Here is a 14,951-nt window from a genome sequence, read left to right as displayed (position 1 = left end):
GCAGGATACTCCTAAATGTTCGTAATCCACAGGAAGACTTGCATTCTCACACCAAAGTGACTGTAACATCCACTCCCACTAACACACACACACGCAGTGTACATGCACACTCTCACACACACAGACACACACACTCACACAAAGAGACTAAGCCATGAAAATTTCACCATTATCAGTATAGATCATACTTTCATGACAATAATCTGAAATGATACCCAGTTTGGTGGCTCACTATAAACTCAGCCAAAATATATTGTGGACAGAAATACATTTTCAAACATATTTTATTCTGCATTTGGAACAAGCTGTCATTATCAAACAGGTGCAACCCGACAAGTCGTGAAAAGCCAATCTACATTTGTTATGAGCATTAGAGCAGAAAGTGTCTCCAACCACTTCATGTTTTCTCATTTGTGTGTTTTCAAGGCATTGGCTTTTTTCATGGACGTTAAAATTAACTTGAAACAGGATGACTATGTTTAAGTGTTCATAAACAAGTAATCACTTGTATTACTTATCAGATGTGGAGGAGAGAGCAAAACTGAAAAACTTAACTCAATCTTTAATGTCCAAAATGTATATTTTTGATTCAGTATCAGGTTTTGTGTCTATTGGTTTAAAATGTTTCAAGTCTGGTGCCCAGAAAAAGGGGTTTCTTTTCTGTGATCATTCCTCCTGTTCATACTGGCTATTAAAAGACCCATTCCTTATACTCTCTCAGTGGAAGTGATTCACAGTCCAATCACACATTTATCTGAAGTTGATGTAAGGTTGCATCAGTCTGTTTAAGCTGCCTGTTTCTGTGTTTCCTTATTAAGCTGCAGTTGAAGGTCATAAAAAGAGGGAATTCTGTACCAAAAAGGCTGCAACTTTTGGCAATATCCACTTTGGATTTGATTAATTTGGATGGCTTACATCTCATTTTAGTCTCAAATCAGTTTCAGATACATTTTTGAATATCTTTTTACATAAAATGAGGGCTCTGGATTTTGTTCCAAATCATTTACATTGAAATCACTTTAGGAAGGGATCTTTTATCAACCAGTATGAAAAGGAGGACTTTTAAAACCAGCAAAAACTGGTTTAATCTACATATGTGCACCTGACTATGATAGACTTGAAAAACTCTGAATTGGTGGCCTTCATTTAATTCTACAAATGAAGTGCTGTAATGGTGCCACTGTAGGACAAGTCAAGACTGATGGATATACCAAAAAAGATTTAAAATGTAGCACTGATAACATGTATGACAATGGACAAGTACACTGTTAATATAAACCTGCATCAGAGCTACAGATGAGTCTGAGCAGAAGCAAACATAGAAAGTGGAACAAAATGTAGACAGTTTGATAAAAAGCAAACAATGCATAAATGGTTGAAGTACAACAGTTGTATCATGAACATGCACCAGTTACTATTGCATTGATTGTATTACATATTGCAGCTGTATTTTAACAGGCTTTATATATAATTTGTAACCAAATGTCATTGCTTGACAGTCTTAAATACTGTCGGCATAATAATAGGTCTTATCACTGGTACCATCATCTGTATGCTTTCTCTTAATACTATGCATGAAAGTTGTTTAAAAGAAATGCCATTTATGAATATCTAACACCACTCCTAACACTCCTTTTAGGCACTCCTCTCCAGAAAATTAGTCAAAAACTTGATGTTGAAACTATCAGACAAAACAGTTAACCTCTGCTTAGAAAGGCCATTGTGTAGTTCCTGGGGAGCACATGCTGCTTGACCTTAGGCCTTATAATTTAAGACCAAAAGTAGATACTGTTTCCTTGCAATAAATGCCAGCATTCATTGGCCTCTAGCAAATTAAGCCATTAAGATTGAATTGCCCTTTCCCTCTTGACTTATTCACTTCAAACCCAATACTCTGCCTCAGTGATCAGAGACTGATTTAATTAAAATGATTGATTTTTAATTAACATGGAAGCTGACATTCCCTTCGCTTTAATTGTATAAAATCATAGGCTTTCCAACATAAAGGGGACATGCTGTGTTAGGTGTTTGTTAAGTGTGACAATAAGAAGAAGCACAAAGTTTTTTTAAAGGAATTGGTATCATAGTATCATTGAATCCCTAAAGTGAACATTGTTACTGCATTATACTCTTTATGGGAATAAAGTGATTAATGTAAAGAATTTGAAATAAACTTTCAGCAAATTTTCAGTCTGGGTCAATAAAGCACCTGTTGTCCTTGAGTCAAGGATGGAAGGGAGGAAGAAGGAAGGAGGAAGGGAGAAAGGAAGGAAAGAAGGACAGAGGAAAGAAAGGGGATGGAGGAAGGAAAGGAAGGAAAGAGGGAAGGAAAGAAGGAGGTTGGAGGAAGGAAAGCAGGAAGGGAGGAAAGAGAGAGGGTGGAAAGAAAGAGAGAAGGAGGGAGGAAGGACAGGAGGAAAGAAGGAACAGTCAAAACAGACGGGGTCAATTTGACCCGGGAGGACGACAGGAAGGTTAAGTAGGCTATAAGTAAATTTTACAAAACCATGCATTGGTTGTTTTTCTTTAGAACTGTTTCTCTGAGGCCGTACTACATGAAATATTAAATGTGTGTTACTGCATTTTTCTTTGTATTGTAGATAAACTCTGGGCTTTATGTGCATAATTACATGCCGAGTGTTATTTTCAGTCTATGATTTGAACTGATGTCACTGAGGCTAACCTTCTCTCCCCAAAATATACATGAAATCGGTTTATGGTCAAGGATTAACAAACTCTCAGATCTGGCCAGTGTAATAAAATAATCATGTAATTTAAGAGCCACCTTCCCAAAATAGTTTCTGGATTCCTTAGTAAATATATTTATTTTATTTCTAAAGATCTAAAAGCTGGTGTGTGATCAAAACGTTTACATGTCCGTCCGTTTCTTACTGTATGGAAGAGAAAAGATGCCTGAGATTTTGTCACTTTAAAGACATCACAGCTAAACGAATTACGTTATCAGAGTGTCCTCAGAGCCAAAGCAACTAAATGTGATCAGTGAGAACCTAGCAACCAGCGGGGCCAACAAAATACAAAACAGATGTTAAGTGCTGGGTCACTGACACTCTAATTGCACTTGGTTTGGATGGTTATCAACAAGTCAGGAAGAAAGAGTGCTTTAGTGTTTCTTTAGTGCCCCCCCTCCCTCTCTGTAAGAATCCAAAATATATTATATATTGTACACAAGCTATTTTTATAGTCGAGGACTTCTTCCTGGTGTTTATAACTTGGGTAAAACACCAGAGATAGTGTTGTTGACAGACAAAAGAGAAAGACAAATATTAGTCCCTTCCCACGTTTTGTTATTGTAAGTTTTGCTGAGAGTTTGATATATAACTCAGTTTTGTGTTTATTTTATTCCAGTTTCTGATATCAGTGTGCCAAGAGGTAATAAAAAAGTTGAATCTACTGTGGTACATATAGTAAGCTTGCTGTAAATTCATTATGACATTCTGGCTCTTGGTTTCAGAGTTTAGCACAAAAACTTACTGAAGACTTTTGGTATTCATGACGTAGTTGGATTTGATATATTTTACTATTAAATCCTCACTGTCTTTTATGATTCAGGAATATTTACTCTTTGACTTAATAAAAAGTGTTTTTCACCATCATTTCTTATTTAAGTGTATGGCTATAAAATATTTACGGTATGTTGCAATATTTCAGATGCAATATTCACCACTATACAGTTCACCGGAGGTACTGTAACACGTGAGCATATCTCAAAAGCTGTTGACCGTTTCAACTCTGAAATCTCTCATTCACAACTGTAGGAGAAAACCATCATTTTTATTCATTTTAAAATGTAAGACCTATGTCATTGTCATTACAAGTCATTTTCCTCTGTTTTGTGATTCATATTTGGGTTTTCAGTCAGGCAATAATCATGAATCGCCTTGGCATCTGTTATCTCTTTGACATATTCCATTTTTGTTCTCTTAAAGACATATTTTAAAGTGCTGCTATTAAATAAAAATAATGATAATAATAATGATAATATTTTGAAAGTCAAAACAACACAATTGAAAAGATCCCAAAGAAAATTACATTGATCATGGGCACCATCTAGTGGCCATTGAGGGGAAAACAACGGATCGGTCAGGTCCCAACTGCAAATATTAAAAGGCTGCTTGAGTCTTCAAATCAATGCAATTATACAGCTAATATTGGAAACAGATACTGCAATTTAATCTGTATGTAGTTTCTGCATTTGTCAGCATATTTAATAACTAGTAATCGTTAATACATTAGTTTAGTTAATTGTACATATTACATTAAATTAAAGCTCATGATATGATGGGTTAACTGTCAATGTACTACAATAAGATATAAAAAAAGGACATACAAATTCAGTTCCATTCAATCAATTATACAAAAGCAAATATTTACTCTGGGAAAAGTTTGTGACAGAAAAGACATTTTGATTGTAAAGTTATATTCACATAGTAGTTTTCTGCAGTCTAATAAGCTAAAGGTTAATGTTAGCAGCAGCCTGTTGGTAATGACAGGACACAAAAGCAGCGTCGTGTCCTGATCACATCATTATTCAGTGCAGCTTTACATCCACAACCCTTCAAATAGGTCTGTCTTCTTCCGTGTGACCTAGTTTTGCAATGATGCCTGTATGAAGATCACTCGGCCTACTTGCCCATCCAAATTATCCAACCATGTCATCTGACGTCGCCATGGAGACCTCCTCCTCCTCCTCTTCCTCTGACACTGCTCCCAGCAGATGGCGGCATCAGCAAGGTTTCTTCCTGGAATGTTCCACACTCCAAACTTCTCCAGGGGTTGACTCTGCTCTGACAGACACAATGACGCAGCTATCTCTGCTTTTGGCTTGGAAACTGTCTGTATATTTAGCACCTCGTTTAAAATTAGAGCTCAGCACATGGGGAATAAATTTAGCTGGCAGTTTGAATAGATATCTGCCGAGTCACACAAATTGGACTCAGCACACACATGTCTATAAAAACTGTACATATGTAAAGGAGGAGTTAATATAATCATTCTAAGTACATTTGATCGAGGGTTTTTTTTAATTTATTTTTTGTACAGTCAACACAAAGTCTCAGCTGCACTTCAGAGAAAATGTCCAGTCATCTTAAGTAGAATTTCTGTTTTCATAAAATGTGTTACAAAGGTTACCTCATATCACATGACTCCTCAGTGAAGTGATGTGAACAAGCTGAGCTTCTTGTGGCATTTTTACTGCTTGCATTGATACAAGCCACATACAGTATAGTAATCATACAGTAATCAGATTAAGGGTAGACAGATCATACATGCATGACTCCAGTTTAACTCTGGCCATAATTTGTGAGGGAATGAATTTCTTTCTGTTTCTACAGTATGCTCTCTCTATTTTCATTTTCAGAACTGGAGTGCTGGTGAGCTGAATACAAGCCAGGGCTTTTTCTCTGCATACTTATATGACATGTGTTAGCCATGTGTTAGTTAAACATCAGCTCACATGAAAAGTGTACTTTGGCTCATTTGCATGTTAGCACATCATGTGGTTGGACTCTGTCCAGGTACTCACCTTGGATTGCAGCCAGCTGGATAATGGCATAATATCCTTACTTGCTTAATGTTTATTTAATAGAACAACTTATTTGCAACTGAATAGAAAGAAATGACCCTAAAATATCCCTATGCGCATAATGAGTTTGAATAATATTTACAGCTATTATCCTCATCAAACCTGAAAGAACATTAAAACAATATGTGATTGAAATTGCCCTTCTTGTGTCTGCTTTTGGTCCACAAATCAATAGAAAATTGATGGCTTGAATTGACAAACAGCCTCATGTGACGTGTCACTGCATGCAGGAGTGACATTGTGGAGAATTTGAAAATGCAAAAACCAACATTGGGTCAATAAACTCCATGAGGTAAAAATGAAAAACACGTGCTTTGCTGAGCCCCCCTTTGTTATATTAAGCATGAATAAAGCACAATATAACACAAGTATCAGCACAGGGTATACAAGGAAAAATGCATGTGTGTTATGTGTTATGTTGTAATGTTAGACTCACCTACTTTGACCTATAGTGCAGAGTAGGTTAGTTCAATCATAGAATTACACAGTACTCTCACTGTGAAATTACTATGATTATTTTAACAAAGATATTTGGTTTTCTAACAATAGAATCCATTGTCTATTGTTTTATAACAATAGAATCAATAATGTTACATGTTATTTTGTATTTTATGGGTGCATGTTAAATTGCAATAGAGTCAGATAATTCATGTCAGACTAACCTACTCTGAAACTGTAGTTGATCAAAGAACAGCACAGCAATCTCACTGTTAAATTACTACCATTATTTTAAACAAAGATAATGGGTTTTATAACAATTACCTTCAAAAACATCTATTATGTTCCTGTACCAGCTTTCCACAGCCGCAGGTTGGTAAGCTTTCAGCTTTAGTAGATTTAGTAGATTAAATGTTAGTGTAAATCTGAGCTGATCAGCTGGTTAATTCCAAGGTCATCAGAAAGTATGAGGAAACATGTTCTGCACTTACACAAAGTGAATGCACCAATTATTGTGGTAACCGTGGGAATCTGAACAAAGTGTTTTTTGAACATTTTTAAAGTGTAATGTCATCTGCATTTTTGTTGCTGTTTTCTCTTGATTGGTGGTATAGTGTGTGTGGATATATTATTACTTTTGAGCCTAAAATCACCACGTGTTGGAGACCACAAATATTTGTATTTGGTAATGTCCACAGACTTTTCTGGTCATGTGACTCTGTGGGTGAGGTGTCATACTCTCCTAAAGTAGGCAACTAGTCAGGGTATCTAAAGTACCCTTTTTTTTTAAACAAAAAGCTGACTACAGAAACTCAGCACTAAAAGAAGCAACAAAAACTCACTTGTATTTTCTGTACAAACACATGACAGCCTTAAAGCTGCAGTTGGTAAGTCTTATAAAAGTAACTTTTTGTCATATTTGCTAAGACTGTCACTATGTAAAGACAGCATTACATGAAACTAGTAATCTATAAAAAAAAAAAAAAACCCAAAAAACCAGGCTCATTTAGCGCCACCTACTGCTCCTACTGCTCCTACTGCAAATTGCCAGAATCCACTGCGACCGGACAAAAAGACCCAATCAGAGCCAGGATTGTGTCTGATGGAGTGTCTGACAGCTGTCGATCACTGCTCACGCACGCAGGCCCCTCCCCCTTCCTACTCACAGGCCCCTCCCCCTTCCTCCTCAGCTCATATCTCCGAGTTTCTAGGTAAGGTATAGCCATGTGAAAGTCACTGTAAAGCGTTTTATATCTAGCTGTGTGGAGTGTAGTTCATGTATTACCGATCGCATGCACATCCATGGTCGCGTGCACGTCAGCCTCCTCTGCGGGAGGGACTTTAGAGGCAGGGCAGGAGTGCAGCGGAGAGGGAGGGATCTGAAAGTTGTACTTCTTCAAATTTGATGCTAAGTCCTCTCTCTCCTCAAAGTTACCAACTGCAGCTTTAATGCTTCAGTTCAGATGGAAACTAGTCCTAACCAAGATCACTATGAATATTAAAAAGCCAACCATGAGGTATTCAGGATAGAATCTCAAAGTGTAATTATGTGAGCATATGAGTAGAGTGGCTTGGTTTTCTAACTGCCAAAGTATTCAAAAAATGCTGAACATTTATTTAAGCACCTGCAAAGTATTTTTTTAAACCAACATGCTGAAAACAGTTTTCAGCAAGCCTGACCCCTGCTGCATAATTTTCTTGTCATTTACACCACTAGTGACGTACAAGTATCTCAGACTCAGGCTGTAAGTATTTGTGGCTAGCCTGCAGCAAATTCCACAACTGTCACATTACATGGGTTATGCTGGGTGTGGCCATTTTCTGCAGGCGAGGAGCACTTTAGCTTAGTGTATCCACCAGCTAATCTGGGCTAGTTTCATTCTTGCTGGCCCTGAAAGGGACAAGAGACGAGATAATAGAGACAAATGAGAAAAATATATTTTAGTCATATTACATGTCAGCGTGTACTGCCATGATTGTGTGTGTGTGTGTGTGTGGTGTGTGTGTGTGTGTGTGTGTGTGTGTGTGTGTGTGTGTCTGTATGTATGTGTGTGGGTGAGAGGGAGAGAGAGAGACAGAGAGGGCGAGAAAGAGAGAGAGTATGTGTATGTATCTGGACCTGCACATGTTGCATGTGTATACATGTCTTTTTCGCTGTACAATTTGCGGTTGCTGGTAGGTAACCACCTCGCCTTCAGGCTAAATTGGAGTCAGCTTGAACGATCTAATGCAACATGACAGCCTGCTCTGCCCAACAGTATCTGCACAAACTCCAAATAGCCCTGGCATCTAAAACCAAAGCATATCTGTAGACAAGAGTCACCTGCAAGCTAGGTCAGCCAGGCTCGATTGTATCTCAGCCTCAACAATTCAGGGAAATAAAACACAGGCTTTGGTGACGCACTTGATCTCTGAAATGACTGTCATGTGCAGTCTCTGATACTGTGGTTACGTTCTTTCTGCTTTTCCTCATACAGTGAGTGTATTTACACAAAAAAGTAACAACTGACTTGACCTAAACTGCTATGGAAACATGTTTTAAGAAACAAACAGCTCAGTGGTGGAAGGAGGTATCAATATAGTTGTAAAAAAAGGGGGAAAAAAGACAGACATGAATTCTATAGGCAGAAGTTGAACCAGAGTTTAAAGGGCTAAGCTCAGAGATCTATATCACACTTCCCCAGATTGTTCTCTCATTTGTATTATCACTCTCATTTTCTCTGTTTGTAATGCTATCTTATTTCCTGTCTTCCTCTGTCTTGTTCTCTCTCCTTGTGCAACCAATGGAGTCTTGTGCAAGGAAGAGTGCTGTATAACAGAGCAGCAGTAGATGAGGGCCAGAGAGCAGCAGGTGGGCTGCCAGGATGCAGCAGGGCTCGTCTTTCCCTTCATCTGCAGGACACCAGTCCCGTACAGAATGACCATACAGTCCTATAATCTCCTGAGGACTTTCTTTCTTTCTTCATCTCTCTTCTCTCTCTCTCTCTCCCCCTCTCTTTCATTTTGTGTTTAATAGAAGCAGGCAGATAGAAAAACACACGTCTGACAGTGCAGCAGTGAAGGCAGGGCTTTTGTCCCGCGCAGCCAGTTTGTTCTTGTTCTACTGTGTTTTACAGTACAGGCTTACATAAGCAAACAGGCCATGAGCAGCTGCCAGCTGCTTTCAAAATGGACTCCGAGGATGCATTTTCTTCCACATGCAGTCACACACAAATACACATACATGTACAGTCGTAGACATTGCATCTGTTTGGTGTATGTCTCTATATGTATTATTCTCAGATATTTTTGCAGACTAATGCCTCTCGTATCAGTGTGTGATAGTGAGGCGTCACTGGAGGATGTTTCCTTGACCTTGGTGCCTGTATGGGCTAGACAGCTATGACGAGGGCCCCAGCTGCAAACTGAAAGGGAGTTGGCAAAGAGAGATTGATATGGCTAGGGAGAGAGCAAGAGAGGAAGGTAGGCGACAACAAGGGAAATGAAAGTGGAAAAAGTGAGGAGGAAAAGCGAGGAGGAAAACATTGGAAAGCACAGACAGGAAAGTAAGTAGAGGGAATACAGGGATGGAGGAAGAAATAAAGGGTAGAACCAAGAGGATGGACATGGAGAAGTTTGAGATGAGAGGAGTGTGTGTTAGCATCATTATAACATGCAGAGCAAGGCTCCTTGGGAAAATACCAGCATTTTTTCTCACTTCCTTCACTCATGTGTCTCATTACAGTCCATTTGGCTGTCCTGCTGCGCACCCACCCTCATGGTGGTGGCACCCTGCCCTTCCCCTCTGTCCCTAGTCTTTCATTCCTCTCATTCCTTTTCTCCCTCCTGGTCTCTTCCTTTCATTTTCAAGCTGCAGCTGCAAGAGTGTAACACAGAAGCATGGCCTCAAGGTGTCACTGTTCTTAAGTTGCATTGATGTGCTTCTTGATTTGCAGAATGTAAGCTATTAGTGTACTTGAGAATTGAGATGTACAGTTAGATTTCATAACATGAAGCTTTTAAGAGCTTTAAATGTATTCATCTTTATATCCAGAAAGAGAAAGCAGTGACACCTTGAACTTCACTGTTTAAACTTTAAGACAAAGGAGAGAATTTAATAACAAATTACTCTGGGAACAAAGTTTGGCTTTAAAAAGGCTAAAAAATAAAAAGCTCCTCAGAGATCATAGCTAATGAATATCTTTATATCAGGCTGAAGTAAATATCCACATAACCTTTTCAAACTTTACATTTATCTGTAACTTATATGTAGAAAGGTTTTGATTAAATTTAAATATTGGATCATATAAGCCAACTCATCTTTTGTGTGTTTAATGTGGGGAAAAAACAGCAATACGCTGATATTTAGCTTTATAGAAAAGAATAATAAAAGAGATGGCTCTGTAGTCTGATTGGTACCTCGTGTTCAAGCTAGTGAATAATTGGCTATTTATAGAAGCAGGAAGCAAGCTTTTGATGAGTCACTGCTACTTCCTAAAGAACTAACTGCAGGCCCAATGCAATTCACAGTCTTCTAATTACCCACATACCATACCCAGGCAGGCAACTGGCAGACAAAATAAATATACACTTTACCGGGAGAAGAATTCAATTTACAATATGTCTTTCTACGTCAAGTTATGGAAACCCCTCAAGAAAATCTTTCCATTAGGATGAGTCATGATTAGACAGTGAAAAAAGCCTCAGCATGGTTGTTTAGATAGGCTCTCTGCTCAGAATGAACAAGCTTACAGGAAGGACATTTCCCTACACTCAGCTACTGAGGGTGAACTGATTGTCAGAAATATTCACAAGACTTAGAGGCACTTGTGTGGAGGACGTTTTAGTGAAACAAACACTTAAATAGGACACCTGTGGCGACTTAATCAGCTTACTGTAATGCGAAGTCAGACAGGTTAATGTGGCAGGAAACCTCACCTCACTCAAACTCAATCTCGTACCATAACACTGTCTGATTTTTCACATTAGGTACATCACCAAACCTTGCACAGACAATGCGCTGTGTGCAATCTGCTGCATCTGTATATCTGTGTGTGTGTGTGTGTGTGTGTGTGTGTGTGTGTGTGTGTGTGTGTGTGTGTTTGGGAAACACACCTACCTTCTCTCCTGAAGGCACAACAAGGTCATGTTGTGTATGGAAACACTATTAATCACCCAAGCGCCGACACCTTGAACGCAATCTCAGAAAAAGAGAATATCACTGATACATTAACAGTGTTATGTAAGGTACTGGAAATATATTATCACTTACTTATGATATGTTACTTACTGAAAAAGCATTGCAATACTTTGATAATTATTCAGCTTTAGCTACTCAACCAAGCTCCACATCTATATCACATCATATTTGTGTGACAAAAAAAGTGTATAATTGCAGTTTAACGAGCAGCCAGCCTATGGTTAGGAGGTATTCACTGATTTTCACAGCCTTGTATTACCTGGCATAATAAAACATGCCAATTTCCTTTTGCTTAATTTAGCATTTTTTGCATTTTGTATGTCATTTTATACCATTAAAGCGACTCTTACCTTTCTTGCATTTCACACAGCACTTTGAAAAAACTTGAACAGCAACAACCCCTCCCCCCTCCTATGTCCCGCCCCCACACTCCCTTCCCCTCCACCACATATCATATCATTCGGACCAAATGATATGATTGGTCAGAGTTTTCACAGAATAGTACGAGAATAGAATAATGATTAGTTTCTATGCCATTACCTTATTAATAGCATTTTAACCTAAACAAAAAAAAGTGTAAAAATGTACCAAGGTAAGGGTAGCTTTTAAGGTCTCAAGTTCAGTCACCAAAAATGACCTATGTTTATGTCTGACTGACAGGGGTAGTCACACATTTAGGTTGATGTCAGTATGATGTGACTTTCATTTATACGGTGATTTTGGATTATTAGAAGAAGTTTGCTTTGGTGGATGACTAGGTAGTTAAAATAAAAAATTGCAAAAGCAGCATGATTGTCCTTTTTGACCACAACTGGAGATTTTTACCCTCAGACCAGGACATTTCTACCACATTTTACTGATAAACCCAAACTCTGATCTTTTCCTAGCCCTGACCGTTAGTGTTTTTTTTTTGCGTCTAAACCTAACCAGCAGCATTAAATGACATGAAAAACTTGAAATGTGTGGACACAACAAGCAAAATGTCCTTAAAAGTAGTGTGTTATTTGTACACCTTCCCATAAGAATATGTTAGCTTAGCCCCATCTTCAATTGAGGGATTACAAACTAAATGTAGACAAAGTTACCAGTGGCTAGCTCGGAGCTAAAAAAAACTCCCCCAAAAAACATGTTAGTAAGATAACATTTCAGTTACAGATATATTTCTCTTCTTTTGTTAGAAGCTAACTGCCACTGCCCTGTGCTAAGCTAACACATCCTGCAGAATGCACAGACAGCAAAATCTCTGTCTACGAAAGAAAACAAGTCGACCCCCAACTGTCAAAATAACAGTGCGTTACTGGAATAAGTAACTATAATTTAACTAATGACTTTCAAATTGTAATACCTGTCATTACTGTAACGCATTACAAATTACAAGTGCTCAACAATAATTATACATTGGCATTTGGATGAGAAACACCCAAAAATATGTCAGCACAACATCAAGCCAGAACACCATATTTTGTCTGGAAGACCATACTAAGTCACATTTTCTATGACTACCCCACTACGCTTATGTCATTTGACCAAATGAAAGCTCCTGCTCATCCAAAAGCTATTCCCCATGTGTGTCTCTCCTTCTGTCTGGGTGCATGTCTGGGCACGTCGCAAGAAGGCCTCACCCACCCAAGTCTGGATCTGACTGCCTACAGTACAGTACATTGACTGCGTTTCTGAAGGGTGTGAAGGGGTAGAGAGGGGTTTGGGCTTATAGACGAACGATGTGAGGGGGGAGGGATAGGAAGGAAAAATGTGGGTCAACACAGTCAAAGCCCTGTCACATGTTCCAGTCAGCTGGAATCTCGCCTCCAGTCCAAACCAGAATGTTATGTAAGAGCTTATTGATCCGTGAGAGTGCATGTTGGAAAACGGAGTGCCAGTTGGGGCTGAGGCAGCATTGCTGGTCTGTCTGCCGCATACTGTCACATGGCGTCACAGCATGGAAAGCAAACATGTCAGAGCATTGCTGCAGGTGCTAACCGACCGGCACAAACTGATCCGATGAGTGCAAGATTTGGAGTTAAAATGAAGCAATGGATTTTGATGATGTTAATATTTAAGCTAGTGGTGTAAAAACGCAAGCCCTGGCACTTTGATATAGAGAAAAAGAAAGTGCTTGAGAGTGGCCTGTCAGCTCTAATAGCTACCACTTGTCACCAACACGTCTTCTCTCAAAGTCTCCCTATCGGAGTGATGTCATCACTTTCAGTCCACTGTTCTGCGGGGCTGTCTCCATCAATTAGCTTCAACAGCCCTTTACTTCATTTTCTTTTTTTTCTTCTTGGTAAGAGGGAGGTGCATCGCCATCAGGCATGTAGATACATTTAGGACACCGAAGTCATGTCCTAAGTAGTTTTTTGGCGTCTTTTTATGTTTTTAATTTATATATTTCTTAAAAATTTTAATTAAAGTGATGATTTGCTGATGATTTGACATGCTACGCTACAAAGTGTAGCATGTCTGCTGGTGTTTGTGCTTCAAAGCACACATGACTGCCTTACCAATATGGTGTTGGTAATATGTATAATTCAAATCCTCTTAGATAATTTAAGAATATCGAATGACAGTAATAAGGAGGGGGCTCCAGTTTTATAGCCTACATGCTTTCAAAACATCAAAACATCAAACTCTATGCACAGAATCAAGTAGGAGTGTCTCCACCAACATTTTCCATGGCATAGATATTTACAGTGGGGAACAGGCTAATACATTATTATAAAGCTGCAACCTAGCTTGCTGCAGTCACGCTGTCTGTTATCACCTACTCCTAAAGTGGCAGTTGCCAGGCCTGGCACGAGGTTCATGGTGATGAAGGATTGCATCAGGGTATATAGGGTGTCCAAATTAAATATGTTTGCATGTTTAAGAGTGAAGTCAGTCTCTTTTGGGTCATTGTGCTGCTAAAGGTCTATATATATAAATATATACATACATACATATATAAATCTGTGGAAGCACCTCTTTCTTCCCTTTTAAACACACTGATTTTTTGGTGGGTGTAGTAATCATCTAATTTAAAGTTAACTATTTAATTACAGTGAAGGATGAGAAGAATTAGCATTTGGGCACATTTATTAACGCATCTTTTTTGTCTTGTTGTGGTTGGGTTTAGGGGTCCTGACAGTAACAGTCATATATCTTTATTAAGTTAAGATTCTCCTTTTTACTACTATATTTTATAAATTCATGTTTCACTGTCATGCCATATGTAAGTTTTATGACTTATTGTTTAAATAAACTTGAGTAATGAGTGTCAGGTCATTTAGAGCAAAACCTGGAAGATAGTGCAGTTGTGCTCCTGTGCTCATTTTATTTAACAATGAAAATTATTTTGATGCAATAAGAAACTAAACTGAAATGTGTTGGCACTGACAGTGTTTCTTGTTTTCTTGTGATCATTGTTACTCTCAAAATGCATCGAAATGACTTCATAATTTTAATAATTTATACTATAGCTTTCAAACATTTCTGGGCGGGGGTACTCATGACCAAAATATTTCTAAATTTCTGGCTGATCACCATTACTATCATTATTAGTCATTCCAAGCATCAGATAAATAAGGCTGTTTGGAAAGAATGGAGGTTGGATCAGACTGTCTGAGGATAATGTGTCCCTTTTTCCACCAGCACCAAGGCTAATCATATCAGTAAGTAGGCCTTGGCCCTGCATGTGGCAACCAAGATAAACCTTGTGGAAATGCTGTTCTCCGGGAATTCGGGCACGACTGC

The sequence above is a fragment of the Scomber japonicus genome, chromosome 6 (assembly GCF_027409825.1).
Source record: "Scomber japonicus isolate fScoJap1 chromosome 6, fScoJap1.pri, whole genome shotgun sequence".
NCBI lineage: Eukaryota > Metazoa > Chordata > Actinopteri > Scombriformes > Scombridae > Scomber > Scomber japonicus.
The sequence above is the reverse complement of the archived record's forward strand: the minus strand, read 5'-3'. Positions refer to the sequence as shown.